Raw genomic sequence first — 14,300 nt, forward strand, 5'->3', positions numbered from 1 at the left:
TTTCTTGTATCCCAGAAGGCTTGATAATATGATGTGAAGTAAACACCGGATTGACAAAACTTCGATCATCCCTTAATGTACGCAAGTTGCTGTGCATCTGGCTCTGTGGCGCAATGGATAGCGCGTTGGACTTCTAAGTGAATTGGCAAAATCATTCAAAGGTTGTGGGTTCGAATCCCACCAGAGTCGCATTTTTTACTTTCTTATTCAAACAAGGAACATTATGCATGTGAGGAATGTTTATTTTTGGCCGATGCTTTAATCTTAGTATTTGACCCAAGTTGAACCTATGTATCTAATACAGCATGCAACTGAATCAAAAGCAGTCTGCCTTCCATTGCAACAGGAACATATTGCTCATAAGCAATACAACATCACTGCCAGAAACTTTGCACTTTCCTAATGTATCCTTCCTTCAGAAACATTGTCTTTATAATAGCTGTAAATGAGATAGACCAAAAACACGACACCCTACACTCAGACACTTGTTTCTATCGACATATAAAGTAAAATCTTCTTTCAAAGCTATTTATGGTATATTCTCTTTGTGTTTTTGTATTGTTAACCAATTGTATGGCTGCACTTTTTATCCAGTTCTTTTTTATTAAGGTATGGAATTGTTGTCCAAACCTATTCACTTGGCAAGAAAATACTGTAATACCCTATTCTCTGAATTTCTCCCCAAGCGAACAAAGGTGCAGTTCAAGGTTTCACACAGAAGTGTGATTCTTGCTACAGACATTTTATGTTTCAGAAAACAATCATTCTTTGATGTGTCCCAGAAGGCTTGATAATGTGATGTGAAGTAAACACCGGATTGACAAAACTTCGATCATCCCTTAATGTACGCAAGTTGATTTTCATCTGGCTCTGTGGCGCAATGGATAGCGCATTGGACTTCTAAGTGAATTGGCAAAGTCATTCAAAGGTTGTGGGTTCGAATCCCACCAGAGTCACATTTTTTACTTTCTTATTCAAACAAGGAACATTATGCATGTGAGGAATGTTTATTTTTGGCCGATGCTTTAATCTTAGTATTTGACCCAAGTTGAACCTATGTATCTAATACAGCATGCAACTGAATCAAAAGCAGTCTGCCTTCCATTGCAACAGGAACATATTGCTCATAAGGAATACAACATCACTGCCAGAAACTTTGCACTTTCCTAATGTATCCTTCCTTCAGAAACATTGTCTTTATAATAGCTGTAAATGAGATAGACCAAAAACACAACACCCTACACTCAGACATTTGTTTCTAGCGACATATAAAGTAAAATATTCTTTCAAAACTATTTATGGTATATTCTCTTTGTGTTTTTGTATTGTTAACCAATTGTATGTCTGCACTTTTTATCCAGTTCTTTTTTATTAAGGTATGGAATTGTTGTCCAAACCAATTCACTTGGCAAGAAAATACTGTAATACCCTATTCTCTGAATTTCTCCCCAAGCGAACAAAGGTGCAGTTCAAGGTTTCGCCCTGAACTGTGATTCTTGCTACAGACATTTTATGTTTCAGAAAACAATCATTCTTTCATGTATCCCAGAAGGCTTGATAATATGATGTGAAGTAAACACTGGATTGACAAAGCCTCGATCATCCCCTGATGTACGCAAGTTGGTTGTCATCTGGCTCTGTGGCGCAATGGATAGCGCGTTGGACTTCTAAGTGAATTGGCAAAGTCATTCAAAGGTTGTGGGTTCGAATCCCACCAGAGTTGCATTTTTTACTTTCTTATTCAAACAAGGAACATTATGCATGTGAGGAATGTTTATTTTTGGCTGATGCTTTAATCTTAGTATTTGACCCAAGTTGAACCTATGTATCTAATACAGCATGCAACTGAATCAAAAGCAGTCTGCCTTCCATTGCAACAGGAACATATTGCTCATAAGCAATACAACATCACTACCAGAAACTTGGCACTTTTCTAATGTATCCTTCCTTCAGAAACATTGTCTTTATAATAGCTGTAAATGAGATAGACCAAAACACGACACCCTATGCTCAGACATTTGTTTCTAGCGACATATAAAGTAAAAACTTCTTTCAAAGCTATTTATGGTATATTCTCTTTGTGTTTTTGTATTGTTAACCAATTGTATGTCTGCACTTTTTATCCAGTTCTTTTTTATTAAGGTATGGAATTGTTGTCCAAACCAATTCACTTGGCAAGAAAATACTGTAATACCCTATTCTCCGAATTTATCCCTAAAGGAACAAAGGTGTAGTTCAAGGTTTCACCCAGAAGTGTGATTCTTCTACAGACATTTTATGTTTCCGAAAACAATTATTCTTTCTTGTATCCCAGAAGGCTTGATAATATGATGTGAAGTAAACACCGGATTGACAAAACTACGATCATCCGTTAATGTACGCAAGTTGCTGTGCATCTGGCTCTGTGGCGCAATGGATAGCGCATTGGACTTCTAAGTGAATTGGCAAAGTCATTCAAAGGTTGTGGGTTCGAATCCCACCAGAGTCGCATTTTTTACTTTCTTATTCAAACAAGGAACATTATGCATGTGAGGAATGTTTATTTTTGGCCGATGCTTTAATCTTAGTATTTGACCCAAGTTGAACCTATGTATCTAATACAGCATGCAACTGAATCAAAAGCAGTCTGCCTTCCATTGCAACAGGAACATATTGCTCATAAGCAATACAACATCAATGCCAGAAACTTTGCACTTTCCTAATGTATCCTTCCTTCAGAAACATTGTCTTTATAACAGCTGTAAATGAGATAGACCAAAAACACGACACCCTACACTCAGACATTTGTTTCTAGCGACATGTAAAGTAAAATATTCTTTCAAAACTATTTATGGTATATTCTCTTTGTGTTTTTGTATTGTTAACCAATTGTATGGCTGCACTTTTTATCCAGTTCTTTTTTATTAAGGTATGGAATTGTTGTCCAAACGTATTCAGTTTGCAAGAAAATACAGTAATACCCTATTCTCCGAATTTATCCCTAAAGGAACAAAGGTGTAGTTCAAGGTTTCACCCAGAAGTGTGATTCTTCTACAGACAGTTTATGTTTCAGAAAACAATTATTCTTTCTTGTATCCCAGAAGGCTTGATAATATGATGTGAAGTAAACACTGGATCGACAAAACCTCGATCATCCCCTGATGTACGCAAGTTGATTGTCATCTGGCTCTGTGGCGCAATGAATAGCGCGTTGGACTTCTAAGTGAATTGGCAAAGTCATTCAAAGGTTGTGGGTTCGAATCCCACCAGAGTCGCATTTTTTACTTTCTTATTCAAACAAGGAACATTATGCATGTGAGGAATGTTTATTTTTGGCCGATGCTTTAATCTTAGTATTTGACCCAAGTTGAACCTATGTATCTAATACAGCATGCAACTGAATCAAAAGCAGTCTGCCTTCCATTGCAACAGGAACATATTGCTCATAAGCAATACAACATCACTGCCAGAAACTTTGCACTTTCCTAATGTATCCTTCCTTCAGAAACATTGTCTTTATAATAGCTGTAAATGAGATAGACCAAAAACACGACACCCTACACTCAGACACTTGTTTCTATCGACATATAAAGTAAAATCTTCTTTCAAAGCTATTTATGGTATATTCTCTTTGTGTTTTTGTATTGTTAACCAATTGTATGGCTGCACTTTTTATCCAGTTCTTTTTTATTAAGGTATGGAATTGTTGTCCAAACCTATTCACTTGGCAAGAAAATACTGTAATACCCTATTCTCTGAATTTCTCCCCAAGCGAACAAAGGTGCAGTTCAAGGTTTCACACAGAAGTGTGATTCTTGCTACAGACATTTTATGTTTCAGAAAACAATCATTCTTTGATGTGTCCCAGAAGGCTTGATAATGTGATGTGAAGTAAACACCGGATTGACAAAACTTCGATCATCCCTTAATGTACGCAAGTTGATTTTCATCTGGCTCTGTGGCGCAATGGATAGCGCATTGGACTTCTAAGTGAATTGGCAAAGTCATTCAAAGGTTGTGGGTTCGAATCCCACCAGAGTCACATTTTTTACTTTCTTATTCAAACAAGGAACATTATGCATGTGAGGAATGTTTATTTTTGGCCGATGCTTTAATCTTAGTATTTGACCCAAGTTGAACCTATGTATCTAATACAGCATGCAACTGAATCAAAAGCAGTCTGCCTTCCATTGCAACAGGAACATATTGCTCATAAGGAATACAACATCACTGCCAGAAACTTTGCACTTTCCTAATGTATCCTTCCTTCAGAAACATTGTCTTTATAATAGCTGTAAATGAGATAGACCAAAAACACAACACCCTACACTCAGACATTTGTTTCTAGCGACATATAAAGTAAAATATTCTTTCAAAACTATTTATGGTATATTCTCTTTGTGTTTTTGTATTGTTAACCAATTGTATGTCTGCACTTTTTATCCAGTTCTTTTTTATTAAGGTATGGAATTGTTGTCCAAACCAATTCACTTGGCAAGAAAATACTGTAATACCCTATTCTCTGAATTTCTCCCCAAGCGAACAAAGGTGCAGTTCAAGGTTTCGCCCTGAACTGTGATTCTTGCTACAGACATTTTATGTTTCAGAAAACAATCATTCTTTCATGTATCCCAGAAGGCTTGATAATATGATGTGAAGTAAACACTGGATTGACAAAGCCTCGATCATCCCCTGATGTACGCAAGTTGGTTGTCATCTGGCTCTGTGGCGCAATGGATAGCGCGTTGGACTTCTAAGTGAATTGGCAAAGTCATTCAAAGGTTGTGGGTTCGAATCCCACCAGAGATGCATTTTTTACTTTCTTATTCAAACAAGGAACATTATGCATGTGAGGAATGTTTATTTTTGGCTGATGCTTTAATCTTAGTATTTGACCCAAGTTGAACCTATGTATCTAATACAGCATGCAACTGAATCAAAAGCAGTCTGCCTTCCATTGCAACAGGAACATATTGCTCATAAGCAATACAACATCACTACCAGAAACTTGGCACTTTTCTAATGTATCCTTCCTTCAGAAACATTGTCTTTATAATAGCTGTAAATGAGATAGACCAAAACACGACACCCTATGCTCAGACATTTGTTTCTAGCGACATATAAAGTAAAATCTTCTTTCAAAGCTATTTATGGTATATTCTCTTTGTGTTTTTGTATTGTTAACCAATTGTATGTCTGCACTTTTTATCCAGTTCTTTTTTATTAAGGTATGGAATTGTTGTCCAAACCAATTCACTTGGCAAGAAAATACTGTAATACCCTATTCTCCGAATTTATCCCTAAAGGAACAAAGGTGTAGTTCAAGGTTTCACCCAGAAGTGTGATTCTTCTACAGACATTTTATGTTTCCGAAAACAATTATTCTTTCTTGTATCCCAGAAGGCTTGATAATATGATGTGAAGTAAACACCGGATTGACAAAACTACGATCATCCCTTAATGTACGCAAGTTGCTGTGCATCTGGCTCTGTGGCGCAATGGATAGCGCATTGGACTTCTAAGTGAATTGGCAAAGTCATTCAAAGGTTGTGGGTTCGAATCCCACCAGAGTCGCATTTTTTACTTTCTTATTCAAACAAGGAACATTATGCATGTGAGGAATGTTTATTTTTGGCCGATGCTTTAATCTTAGTATTTGACCCAAGTTGAACCTATGTATCTAATACAGCATGCAACTGAATCAAAAGCAGTCTGCCTTCCATTGCAACAGGAACATATTGCTCATAAGCAATACAACATCAATGCCAGAAACTTTGCACTTTCCTAATGTATCCTTCCTTCAGAAACATTGTCTTTATAACAGCTGTAAATGAGATAGACCAAAAACACGACACCCTACACTCAGACATTTGTTTCTAGCGACATGTAAAGTAAAATATTCTTTCAAAACTATTTATGGTATATTCTCTTTGTGTTTTTGTATTGTTAACCAATTGTATGGCTGCACTTTTTATCCAGTTCTTTTTTATTAAGGTATGGAATTGTTGTCCAAACGTATTCAGTTTGCAAGAAAATACAGTAATACCCTATTCTCCGAATTTATCCCTAAAGGAACAAAGGTGTAGTTCAAGGTTTCACCCAGAAGTGTGATTCTTCTACAGACAGTTTATGTTTCAGAAAACAATTATTCTTTCTTGTATCCCAGAAGGCTTGATAATATGATGTGAAGTAAACACTGGATCGACAAAACCTCGATCATCCCCTGATGTACGCAAGTTGATTGTCATCTGGCTCTGTGGCGCAATGAATAGCGCGTTGGACTTCTAAGTGAATTGGCAAAGTCATTCAAAGGTTGTGGGTTCGAATCCCACCAGAGTCGCATTTTTTACTTTCTTATTCAAACAAGGAACATTATGCATGTGAGGAATGTTTATTTTTGGCCGATGCTTTAATCTTAGTATTTGACCCAAGTTGAACCTATGTATCTAATACAGCATGCAACTGAATCAAAAGCAGTCTGCCTTCCATTGCAACAGGAACATATTGCTCATAAGCAATACAACTTCACTGCCAGAAACTTTGCACTTTCCTAATGTATCCTTCCTTCAGAAACATTGTCTTTATAATAGCTGTAAATGAGATAGACCAAAAACACGACACCCTACACTCAGACATTTGTTTCTAGTGACATATAAAGTAAAATCTTCTTTCAAAGCTATTTATGGTATATTCTCTTTGTGTTTTTGTATTGTTAACCAATTGTATGGCTGCACTTTTTATCCAGTTCTTTTTTATTAAGGTATGGAATTGTTGTCCAAACGTATTCAGTTTGCAAGAAAATACAGTAATACCCTATTCTCCGAATTTATCCCTAAAGGAACAAAGGTGTAGTTCAAGGTTTCACCCAGAAGTGTGATTCTTCTACAGACATTTTATGTTTCAGAAAACAATTATTCTTTCTTGTATCCCAGAAGGCTTGATAATATGATGTGAAGTAAACACTGGATTGACAAAACTTCGATCATCCCTTAATGTACGCAAGTTGATTTTCATCTGGCTCTGTGGCGCAATGGATAGCGCGTTGGACTTCTAAGTGAATTGGCAAAGTCATTCAAAGGTTGTGGGTTCGAATCCCACCAGAGTCGTATTTTTTACTTTCTTATTCAAACAAGGAACATTATGCATGTGAGGAATGTTTATTTTTGGCCGATGCTTTAATCTTAGTATTTGACCCAAGTTGAACCTATGTATCTAATACAGCATGCAACTGAATCAAAAGCAGTCTGCCTTCCATTGCAACAGGAACATATTGCTCATAAGCAATACAACATCACTACCAGAAACTTGGCACTTTTCTAATGTATCCTTCCTTCAGAAACATTGTCTTTATAATAGCTGTAAATGAGATAGACCAAAACACGACACCCTATGCTCAGACATGTGTTTCTAGCGACATATAAAGTAAAATCTTCTTTCAAAGCTATTTATGGTATATTCTCTTTGTGTTTTTGTATTGTTAACCAATTGTATGTCTGCACTTTTTATCCAGTTCTTTTTTATTAAGGTATGGAATTGTTGTCCAAACCAATTCACTTGGCAAGAAAATACTGTAATACCCTATTCTCCGAATTTATCCCTAAAGGAACAAAGGTGTAGTTCAAGGTTTCACCCAGAAGTGTGATTCTTCTACAGACATTTTATGTTTCCGAAAACAATTATTCTTTCTTGTATCCCAGAAGGCTTGATAATATGATGTGAAGTAAACACCGGATTGACAAAACTTCGATCATCCCTTAATGTACGCAAGTTGCTGTGCATCTGGCTCTGTGGCGCAATGGATAGCGCGTTGGACTTCTAAGTGAATTGGCAAAGTCATTCAAAGGTTGTGGGTTCGAATCCCACCAGAGTCGCATTTTTTACTTTCTTATTCAAACAAGGAACATTATGCATGTGAGGAATGTTTATTTTTGGCCGATGCTTTAATCTTAGTATTTGACCCAAGTTGAACCTATGTATCTAATACAGCATGCAACTGAATCAAAAGCAGTCTGCCTTCCATTGCAACAGGAACATATTGCTCATAAGCAATACAACATCACTGCCAGAAACTTTGCACTTTCCTAATGTATCTTTCCTTCAGAAACATTGTCTTTATAATAGCTGTAAATGAGATAGACCAAAAACACGACACCCTACACTCAGACATTTGTTTCTAGCGACATATAAAGTAAAATCTTCTTTCAAAGCTATTTATGGTATATTCTCTTTGTGTTTTTGTATTGTTAACCAATTGTATGTCTGCACTTTTTATCCAGTTCTTTTTTATTAAGGTATGGAATTGTTGTCCAAACCTATTCACTTGGCAAGAAAATACTGTAATACCCTATTCTCTGAATTTCTCCCCAAGCGAACAAAGGTGCAGTTCAAGGTTTCACACAGAAGTGTGATTCTTGCTACAGACATTTTATGTTTCAGAAAACAATCATTCTTTGATGTGTCCCAGAAGGCTTGATAATGTGATGTGAAGTAAACACCGGATTGACAAAACTTCGATCATCCCTTAATGTACGCAAGTTGGTTTTCATCTGGCTCTGTGGCGCAATGGATAGCGCATTGGACTTCTAAGTGAATTGGCAAAGTCATTCAAAGGTTGTGGGTTCGAATCCCACCAGAGTCACATTTTTTACTTTCTTATTCAAACAAGGAACATTATGCATGTGAGGAATGTTTATTTTTGGCCGATGCTTTAATCTTAGTATTTGACCCAAGTTGAACCTATGTATCTAATACAGCATGCAACTGAATCAAAAGCAGTCTGCCTTCCATTGCAACAGGAACATATTGCTCATAAGGAATACAACATCACTGCCAGAAACTTTGCACTTTCCTAATGTATCCTTCCTTCAGAAACATTGTCTTTATAATAGCTGTAAATGAGATAGACCAAAAACACGACACCCTACACTCAGACATTTGTTTCTAGCGACATATAAAGTAAAATATTCTTTCAAAACTATTTATGGTATATTCTCTTTGTGTTTTTGTATTGTTAACCAATTGTATGGCTGCACTTTTTATCCAGTTCTTTTTTATTAAGGTATGGAATTGTTGTCCAAACGTATTCAGTTTGCAAGAAAATACAGTAATACCCTATTCTCCGAATTTATCCCTAAAGGAACAAAGGTGTAGTTCAAGGTTTCACCCAGAAGTGTGATTCTTCTACAGACATTTTATGTTTCAGAAAACAATTATTCTTTCTTGTATCCCAGAAGGCTTGATAATATGATGTGAAGTAAACACTGGATCGACAAAACCTCGATCATCCCCTGATGTACGCAAGTTGATTGTCATCTGGCTCTGTGGCGCAATGAATAGCGCGTTGGACTTCTAAGTGAATTGGCAAAGTCATTCAAAGGTTGTGGGTTCTAATCCCACCAGAGTCGCATTTTTTACTTTCTTATTCAAACAAGGAACATTATGCATGTGAGGAATGTTTATTTTTGGCCGATGCTTTAATCTTAGTATTTGACCCAAGTTGAACCTATGTATCTAATACAGCATGCAACTGAATCAAAAGCAGTCTGCCTTCCATTGCAACAGGAACATATTGCTCATAAGCAATACAACTTCACTGCCAGAAACTTTGCACTTTCCTAATGTATCCTTCCTTCAGAAACATTGTCTTTATAATAGCTGTAAATGAGATAGACCAAAAACACAACACCCTACACTCAGACATTTGTTTCTAGCGACATATAAAGTAAAATATTCTTTCAAAACTATTTATGGTATATTCTCTTTGTGTTTTTGTATTGTTAACCAATTGTATGTCTGCACTTTTTATCCAGTTCTTTTTTATTAAGGTATGGAATTGTTGTCCAAACCAATTCACTTGGCAAGAAAATACTGTAATACCCTATTCTCTGAATTTCTCCCCAAGCGAACAAAGGTGCAGTTCAAGGTTTCGCCCTGAACTGTGATTCTTGCTACAGACATTTTATGTTTCAGAAAACAATCATTCTTTCATGTATCCCAGAAGGCTTGATAATATGATGTGAAGTAAACACTGGATTGACAAAACCTCGATCATCCCCTGATGTACGCAAGTTGATTGTCATCTGGCTCTGTGGTGCAATGGATAGCGCGTTGGACTTCTAAGTGAATTGGCAAAGTCATTCAAAGGTTGTGGGTTCGAATCCCACCAGAGTTGCATTTTTTACTTTCTTATTCAAACAAGGAACATTATGCATGTGAGGAATGTTTATTTTTGGCCGATGCTTTAATCTTAGTATTTGACCCAAGTTGAACCTATGTATCTAATACAGCATGCAACTGAATCAAAAGCAGTCTGCCTTCCATTGCAACAGGAACATATTGCTCATAAGCAATACAACATCACTGCCAGAAACTTTGCACTTTCCTAATGTATCCTTCCTTCAGAAACATTGTCTTTATAATAGCTGTAAATGAGATAGACCAAAAACACGACACCCTACACTCAGACATTTGTTTCTAGCGACATATAAAGTAAAATCTTCTTTCAAAGCTATTTATGGTATATTCTCTTTGTGTTTTTGTATTGTTAACCAATTGTATGGCTGCACTTTTTATCCAGTTCTTTTTTATTAAGGTATGGAATTGTTGTCCAAACGTATTCAGTTTGCAAGAAAATACAGTAATACCCTATTCTTCGAATTTATCCCTAAAGGAACAAAGGTGTAGTTCAAGGTTTCACCCAGAAGTGTGATTCTTCTACAGACATTTTATGTTTCAGAAAACAATTATTCTTTCTTGTATCCCAGAAGGCTTGATAATATGATGTGAAGTAAACACTGGATCGACAAAACCTCGATCATCCCCTGATGTACGCAAGTTGATTGTCATCTGGCTCTGTGGCGCAATGAATAGCGCGTTGGACTTCTAAGTGAATTGGCAAAGTCATTCAAAGGTTGTGGGTTCGAATCCCACCAGAGTCGCATTTTTTACTTTCTTATTCAAACAAGGAACATTATGCATGTGAGGAATGTTTATTTTTGGCCGATGCTTTAATCTTAGTATTTGACCCAAGTTGAACCTATGTATCTAATACAGCATGCAACTGAATCAAAAGCAGTCTGCCTTCCATTGCAACAGGAACATATTGCTCATAAGCAATACAACTTCACTGCCAGAAACTTTGCACTTTCCTAATGTATCCTTCCTTCAGAAACATTGTCTTTATAATAGCTGTAAATGAGATAGACCAAAAAAACGACACCCTACACTCAGACATTTATTTCTAGCGACATATAAAGTAAAATCTTCTTTCAAAGCTATTTATGGTATATTCTCTTTGTGTTTTTGTATTGTTAACCAATTGTATGGCTGCACTTTTTATCCAGTTCTTTTTTATTAAGGTATGGAATTGTTGTCCAAACGTATTCAGTTTGCAAGAAAATACAGTAATACCCTATTCTCCGAATTTATCCCTAAAGGAACAAAGGTGTAGTTCAAGGTTTCACCCAGAAGTGTGATTCTTCTACAGACATTTTATGTTTCAGAAAACAATTATTCTTTCTTGTATCCCAGAAGGCTTGATAATATGATGTGAAGTAAACACTGGATTGACAAAACTTCGATCATCCCTTAATGTACGCAAGTTGATTTTCATCTGGCTCTGTGGCGCAATGGATAGCGCGTTGGACTTCTAAGTGAATTGGCAAAGTCATTCAAAGGTTGTGGGTTCGAATCCCACCAGAGTCGTATTTTTTACTTTCTTATTCAAACAAGGAACATTATGCATGTGAGGAATGTTTATTTTTGGCCGATGCTTTAATCTTAGTATTTGACCCAAGTTGAACCTATGTATCTAATACAGCATGCAACTGAATCAAAAGCAGTCTGCCTTCCATTGCAACAGGAACATATTGCTCATAAGCAATACAACATCACTACCAGAAACTTGGCACTTTTCTAATGTATCCTTCCTTCAGAAACATTGTCTTTATAATAGCTGTAAATGAGATAGACCAAAACACGACACCCTATGCTCAGACATGTGTTTCTAGCGACATATAAAGTAAAATCTTCTTTCAAAGCTATTTATGGTATATTCTCTTTGTGTTTTTGTATTGTTAACCAATTGTATGTCTGCACTTTTTATCCAGTTCTTTTTTATTAAGGTATGGAATTGTTGTCCAAACCAATTCACTTGGCAAGAAAATACTGTAATACCCTATTCTCCGAATTTATCCCTAAAGGAACAAAGGTGTAGTTCAAGGTTTCACCCAGAAGTGTGATTCTTCTACAGACATTTTATGTTTTCGAAAACAATTATTCTTTCTTGTATCCCAGAAGGCTTGATAATATGATGTGAAGTAAACACCGGATTGACAAAACTTCGATCATCCCTTAATGTACGCAAGTTGCTGTGCATCTGGCTCTGTGGCGCAATGACTTCTAAGTGAATTGGCAAAGTCATTCAAAGGTTGTGGGTTCGAATCCCACCAGAGTCGCATTTTTTACTTTCTTATTCAAACAAGGAACATTATGCATGTGAGGAATGTTTATTATTGGCCGATGCTTTAATCTTAGTATTTGACCCAAGTTGAACCTATGTATCTAATACAGCATGCAACTGAATCAAAAGCAGTCTGCCTTCCATTGCAACAGGAACATATTGCTCATAAGCAATACAACATCACTGCCAGAAACTTTGCACTTTCCTAATGTATCTTTCCTTCAGAAACATTGTCTTTATAATAGCTGTAAATGAGATAGACCAAAAACACGACACCCTACACTCAGACATTTGTTTCTAGCGACATATAAAGTAAAATCTTCTTTCAAAGCTATTTATGGTATATTCTCTTTGTGTTTTTGTATTGTTAACCAATTGTATGTCTGCACTTTTTATCCAGTTCTTTTTTATTAAGGTATGGAATTGTTGTCCAAACCTATTCACTTGGCAAGAAAATACTGTAATACTCTATTCTCTGAATTTCTCCCCAAGCGAACAAAGGTGCAGTTCAAGGTTTCACACAGAAGTGTGATTCTTGCTACAGACATTTTATGTTTCAGAAAACAATCATTCTTTGATGTGTCCCAGAAGGCTTGATAATGTGATGTGAAGTAAACACCGGATTGACAAAACTTCGATCATCCCTTAATGTACGCAAGTTGGTTTTCATCTGGCTCTGTGGCGCAATGGATAGCGCATTGGACTTCTAAGTGAATTGGCAAAGTCCTTTAAAGGTTGTGGGTTCGAATCCCACCAGAGTCACATTTTTTACTTTCTTATTCAAACAAGGAACATTATGCATGTGAGGAATGTTTATTTTTGGCCGATGCTTTAATCTTAGTATTTGACCCAAGTTGAACCTATGTATCTAATACAGCATGCAACTGAATCAAAAGCAGTCTGCCTTCCATTGCAACAGGAACATATTGCTCATAAGGAATACAACATCACTGCCAGAAACTTTGCACTTTCCTAATGTATCCTTCCTTCAGAAACATTGTCTTTATAATAGCTGTAAATGAGATAGACCAAAAACACGGCACCCTACACTCAGACATTTGTTTCTAGCGACATATAAAGTAAAATATTCTTTCAAAACTATTTATGGTATATTCTCTTTGTGTTTTTGTATTGTTAACCAATTGTATGGCTGCACTTTTTATCCAGTTCTTTTTTATTAAGGTATGGAATTGTTGTCCAAACGTATTCAGTTTGCAAGAAAATACAGTAATACCCTATTCTCCGAATTTATCCCTAAAGGAACAAAGGTGTAGTTCAAGGTTTCACCCAGAAGTGTGATTCTTCTACAGACATTTTATGTTTCAGAAAACAATTATTCTTTCTTGTATCCCAGAAGGCTTGATAATATGATGTGAAGTAAACACTGGATCGACAAAACCTCGATCATCCCCTGATGTACGCAAGTTGATTGTCATCTGGCTCTGTGGCGCAATGAATAGCGCGTTGGACTTCTAAGTGAATTGGCAAAGTCATTCAAAGGTTGTGGGTTCTAATCCCACCAGAGTCGCATTTTTTACTTTCTTATTCAAACAAGGAACATTATGCATGTGAGGAATGTTTATTTTTGGCCGATGCTTTAATCTTAGTATTTGACCCAAGTTGAACCCATGTATCTAATACAGCATGCAACTGAATCAAAAGCAGTCTGCCTTCCATTGCAACAGGAACATATTGCTCATAAGCAATACAACTTCACTGCCAGAAACTTTGCACTTTCCTAATGTATCCTTCCTTCAGAAACATTGTCTTTATAATAGCTGTAAATGAGATAGACCAAAAACACAACACCCTACACTCAGACATTTGTTTCTAGCGACATATAAAGTAAAATATTCTTTCA

At 36.4% G+C, this 14,300-nt stretch overlaps 10 non-coding genes across 10 annotated transcripts; all 10 read left to right on the forward strand.

Annotated features, from left to right (window-relative positions):
* The first annotated feature begins 99 nt into the window (after positions 1-99).
* TRNAR-UCU (transfer RNA arginine (anticodon UCU)) lies at positions 100-189 on the forward strand. The gene is given in 2 exon segments: positions 100-136; positions 154-189. It is a non-coding gene; the product is annotated as a tRNA-Arg (tRNA).
* Positions 190-866: 677 nt separating this feature from the next.
* Positions 867-956, forward strand: TRNAR-UCU (transfer RNA arginine (anticodon UCU)). Its single transcript is given in 2 exon segments — positions 867-903; positions 921-956. It is a non-coding gene; the product is annotated as a tRNA-Arg (tRNA).
* Positions 957-1,633: 677 nt separating this feature from the next.
* On the forward strand, positions 1,634-1,723 carry TRNAR-UCU (transfer RNA arginine (anticodon UCU)). Its single transcript is given in 2 exon segments — positions 1,634-1,670; positions 1,688-1,723. It is a non-coding gene; the product is annotated as a tRNA-Arg (tRNA).
* A 675-nt stretch (positions 1,724-2,398) lies between these two features.
* TRNAR-UCU (transfer RNA arginine (anticodon UCU)) lies at positions 2,399-2,488 on the forward strand. Its single transcript is given in 2 exon segments — positions 2,399-2,435; positions 2,453-2,488. It is a non-coding gene; the product is annotated as a tRNA-Arg (tRNA).
* Positions 2,489-3,931: 1,443 nt separating this feature from the next.
* TRNAR-UCU (transfer RNA arginine (anticodon UCU)) lies at positions 3,932-4,021 on the forward strand. Its single transcript is given in 2 exon segments — positions 3,932-3,968; positions 3,986-4,021. It is a non-coding gene; the product is annotated as a tRNA-Arg (tRNA).
* Positions 4,022-5,463: 1,442 nt separating this feature from the next.
* TRNAR-UCU (transfer RNA arginine (anticodon UCU)) lies at positions 5,464-5,553 on the forward strand. Its single transcript is given in 2 exon segments — positions 5,464-5,500; positions 5,518-5,553. It is a non-coding gene; the product is annotated as a tRNA-Arg (tRNA).
* Positions 5,554-6,995: 1,442 nt separating this feature from the next.
* On the forward strand, positions 6,996-7,085 carry TRNAR-UCU (transfer RNA arginine (anticodon UCU)). The gene is given in 2 exon segments: positions 6,996-7,032; positions 7,050-7,085. It is a non-coding gene; the product is annotated as a tRNA-Arg (tRNA).
* A 675-nt stretch (positions 7,086-7,760) lies between these two features.
* Positions 7,761-7,850, forward strand: TRNAR-UCU (transfer RNA arginine (anticodon UCU)). The gene is given in 2 exon segments: positions 7,761-7,797; positions 7,815-7,850. It is a non-coding gene; the product is annotated as a tRNA-Arg (tRNA).
* A 677-nt stretch (positions 7,851-8,527) lies between these two features.
* Positions 8,528-8,617, forward strand: TRNAR-UCU (transfer RNA arginine (anticodon UCU)). Its single transcript is given in 2 exon segments — positions 8,528-8,564; positions 8,582-8,617. It is a non-coding gene; the product is annotated as a tRNA-Arg (tRNA).
* Positions 8,618-11,592: 2,975 nt separating this feature from the next.
* On the forward strand, positions 11,593-11,682 carry TRNAR-UCU (transfer RNA arginine (anticodon UCU)). Its single transcript is given in 2 exon segments — positions 11,593-11,629; positions 11,647-11,682. It is a non-coding gene; the product is annotated as a tRNA-Arg (tRNA).
* Positions 11,683-14,300: the final 2,618 nt, after the last annotated feature.

The sequence above is a fragment of the Ambystoma mexicanum genome, assembly GCF_040938575.1.
Source record: "Ambystoma mexicanum isolate Mex_15411 chromosome 12 unlocalized genomic scaffold, UKY_AmexF1_1 Mex_chr12_unloc.1, whole genome shotgun sequence".
NCBI lineage: Eukaryota > Metazoa > Chordata > Amphibia > Caudata > Ambystomatidae > Ambystoma > Ambystoma mexicanum.